The sequence below is a fragment of the Dendroctonus ponderosae genome, unplaced genomic scaffold (assembly GCF_020466585.1).
Source record: "Dendroctonus ponderosae isolate FM_Combo_2020 unplaced genomic scaffold, Dpon_F_20191213v2 Dpon_F_20191213_4, whole genome shotgun sequence".
In the NCBI taxonomy this organism is placed as follows: domain Eukaryota; kingdom Metazoa; phylum Arthropoda; class Insecta; order Coleoptera; family Curculionidae; genus Dendroctonus; species Dendroctonus ponderosae.
Genome location: NW_026018611.1, coordinates 2,596,741 through 2,601,019, shown reverse-complemented (window position 1 = coordinate 2,601,019; position 4,279 = coordinate 2,596,741).

The following is a 4,279-nucleotide window of genomic DNA, read 5'->3' as shown; positions in this document are numbered from 1 at the left end:
CGTTCAAGCAAACCACTTCTGAAGATGCAAGCCACTCGTGCTTGCGAAACGTCAAGAAGAAATTCTACCGAACGACGGCCTAAAACCCCGAAAAACCCATTAGTTTCAAGGACTGGCCTCGAAAGTCTATCTCGCATATCACTCATTTGCCCCCAAAAGATGGCATCACGCGGGGGCTTTTTTGTCGCAGCACTGACCGCAAGCTTACACCGTTATCCTAACCTCAACGCATGTTACTGTCACTTTTATTTTGTTTGCTTCATGTTTATCCATGGTTACCGGAGTTTTTAAGAATTACGAAGGAACAGGTATTTACGCAATGTTAATCAGGCAGATTACCTTGAAAAACATTGTTGCCATCCTTCTGATCAAGTTTTTTGCAAATATCTGAGTTTTTAATAGCATTAAATTTTTTTACAATTTTTCCCCCAAGACACGCCCAGACAACACCTTCAGAGGATTTTTTGTTGTCTTTCGCACACATTAAAAGTGTGAATTTTGTCCAGCTCTGAACACGTTTGCATATTTCCCAGTTCCACTGGCTGGAGATATTCAGCTTCTATTAGATTTATTGGAAATGTCAGGGTGGCACAAAGAGAACACGGGTCTGAACAAATTCGGCCCACGAATAATTTTGAACGATTATTATTTGCGTGCACCTTCGTCATGTCGGCAAAAGACACTGTCACGTTGCCCTTGGGGGCCCCCCTGCAGGGGCTCAACCCAAATTACTATGGATTTGCACGCGGTTTTACAATATAGAGATTGGAGGGTCCCCAATGGGGCCCCCATTGGGGATCTCCTGTCTCCCGAGATCTGGCCTGATGAATTTTGCATTATCCGTTTACAAATAGTAGTATGTCGAGCAGATGCCGGCCGAAATATGTTTATATTTAATTAAAATACCGGCGATTTAATTAAATTTTAACGGGGCGCAATTATAATTAGCGATGTTAGTTCGGGGCTGTAATGCAATAAATTATAGCTGGCGCTTCAGCCGGGGGCAATAATTGCTTGGCAGCTTAATGAAATGTCGATTACACCTGTGCATAGAAATCGCCTGTCTTGACCGGGCCATTTCAACAACAAAACACCCCTGGGTAGTTCTTCCGTGTCCAAAATGCCTGTATGCCCGCTAAACTACATTGCTTAAGTATTGGCGCAATAATTGGATATAATGCCAAAAGGGGTGCACAGATTCCTATCTTAATAACCGCCGGCACGCGAGATCGCGCTGAACTTGTCCCATGGTTAAACCATCGTTTTACAAGGTTAATGAATTGATTTTTCGCCAAATCCACCTCAAGTGAGCTTGGCGAAAATCTGCAGAATTTGGCCCTTTTCCAGCGAAACTCCGAACGCCAAGCGGTTTAGGCAATTTTTGCGACCTCAACACCCACTAAGTGGTATGTGATGTTGTGTAATTGCCGCAGGAATATGATGGCAGAGCCATTAGAAATTTCACACTCGTGAGCGCGAAAAAGCTGTTAGCAGAAAATTGCGAATTGCCGTTTAATCCCGGGCTAATTTTGTTAACCTTTTCCCCCGACATGGTTTACTTTATCAGTCTGAGCTGCCGGGAATAATCTTAAACTTTAACGAGCTGCTAAAACAGTTATCGGACCAATTACAATCCTGATTAGGATGCCGGGGCCGCGTAAAAGCAACACATGCAGCGACAGAAAACTGAGCGATCGGCAAGTGGAAACGGGATTTTCTCTCGGAAATTTCAGCGCTCGGCTTTCAAAACGGCCGGACTAATTTACGGCACGTGAAAGCTTGATATTCCCCAGGGTGTGTGCAAACAGTAACAAATCGTGTCCCAACACGGGAAAGGGTGGACGTTATATCAAGTTGAAACTTGCTAGTGCGTGACAAGTAACAGGCTAAATGAGGACAAAAAGATGCAAAGGCACATTTGGGGCTCGCACTGTCCGCGTTGTCCTTTTTTTCGCAAAATATCACCGAACGAAATTGTTTATCGTGCCGGGATCACGCTCATCAGCAACGAGTAGGCCACGAGTGAATTTTTAGGTGTTGGCGCAGTGCTGCGCCAATTGCTTCGTGCGCCAGCCCAAGGCACCGGCGCAGTAACTCGGTTCCGTTGCTGGGAAAAATTGTTTGAGTTGTTTTAACATTTATTTTAACTTCAATGTTGAAATACTGGCAATCTTAAGGCATTTTGTGTGAAGAATTATCAACCAAACTTTAGTGGAACACTTTGCTTTGTAAAAAGTTTGAAATCCGTTTCCAGCTTCGAATATGGCACAAAAATCAAATAATTTTGATCAAAAAACGAACAGAATAAGCGAGAGTTGCATTACTTGGAAAACTCACCCCTCATCCCCCTGCTTTTCTTGCTTTGTTTCCTACTCAAAAACGCTCTATTTTACTTAAAAATACTGGCGATCTGAAAGTCTTGAAGCAAAAAATTACCAGATAAATTTACAGTTTTGTAGGAATTTTTCCCAAACTTTCTCCAGTGTCGAATTCGGGACAAAAACTGACTATATAGAGAAAACTGACAAAATTTTGCTAGAAAATTCGCCCCATTCATCGGTGTACAGGGAACTTTAGAAAACCGTTTTCAGCTTCGAATTTGGCATAAAAACCGAATAATTTTATTCAGTTTTTTACCGAAACAAATTAAGATTATCTTGAAAAAAACGACCAGAGAGCAAAAGTGAACAAAACATTAATTGGAAAATTCGCCACCCTCATCGCTCTGAAAACTTTATTTAAAATTTCAAGTCTTTCCAGTTTTAGCAATGTTTTTATTAAGCAATTCTTTTTAGCCAAAAACCCATTATTTTTCAGTTTTACTTACAAATACTGACAATCTTAAGGTATGTCCGGTGCAACTGAATACTAGCCTCGTTAACCGTTTGGCTAAAATGTTTGGAAAACCTTTTGCAGCTTCGAATTTTGGACAAAACCCGAATAATTTTTCCTGGGTTTTTCCCCGAACAGAAAAAGCGAAAGTTTGAATTCATTTATTTGGAAAACTCTTGGAAACTGGGGTTTCTTCACTTTCAGGTCAATATTTCTAAACAACTGAAACAACACTAAACAGAAAAACCGTTTTTTTCCTAATGTTTTACCGCAAAATACTGGCAAACTGAGTCTTTTATGCGCAAAATCAAGAGATCGGTTTTACAAGGAAACTCGTCGTCTTGTAAGATTAAAATCGTTAATTAAAAACGTTAAAATCTTGTAACATTCATAGCTTTTGCGCCAAAAATGATTTTTAAGCTCGTCGTCTTGTAACATTGAAATCGTTAATTTAAAACGTTAAAATCTTGTAACATTCATAGCTTTTGCGCCAAAAATAATTTTTAAACTCGTCGTCTTGTAACATTAAAATCGTTAATTAAAAACGTTAAAATCTTCTAACATTCATAGCTTTTTGCGCAAAAAATCATTTTTGTGTTCTTGCTATTTAACAATTTCAGATATTAACTTCAGCAAACTTACTCTTTTTTCTAAAGTTACTGTTTTTTCTAAAGTTTCACTTAAAAATATTAAGAAAGTTAAGGTGTTTTTCGCGAAAAATCATGAAAAAAATTTATTAGAACACTCGGCTTCTTCGTCGCTTTGTGAAAAGTTTAGAAATCTCTCTTCAGCTTCGTCTTTGGGACAAAAATCGAATAATTTTCTATCAAAAAACGAATAGAATAAGCAAAGTTTGATAACAAATAATTATTTGGAAAACTCGTCATCCCCATTCCTCTGTAGACTGTCGAGTTTGTTAAAAATGTGTTTTTTTAGTTTTGACTGGTTTCTTGTTTGCTACGTTTTCTAGTTAAAAACGCTCTATTTTGTAGAGTTTCACTTAAAAATACTGACGATCTGCAGGTTATTTGCGCCAAAAGTTACCAGACACATTTATAGCTTTGCAAGAATTTTTCAAAAACTTTTTTAACTTCGAATATGGGACAAAAACAAAATTAAATTTCTCTCGTTCTTCCCCGAAAATCATTAACGTTTTCTAAAAAGCCGACATGACTAAAACGTTTTAATAAAATACGCAAAAAACTATTATTTTCTGATGATTTCCATCTTTTTTGACAATAATAAGGTCTTTTCAGCCAAAAATGACCAAATTTATTTTGCTAGAAAATTCTTTTTTCATCGCTTTGCCCAGAATTTTAGAAAACTCTTTTCAGCTTCGAATTTGGCACAAAATTAGATAATTTTACTTAGTTTTTTAGCAAAACTAATTAAAAATATCTTCAAAAACCGACCAGAGCGCAAAAGTTTACAAAAAATTATTTGCAAA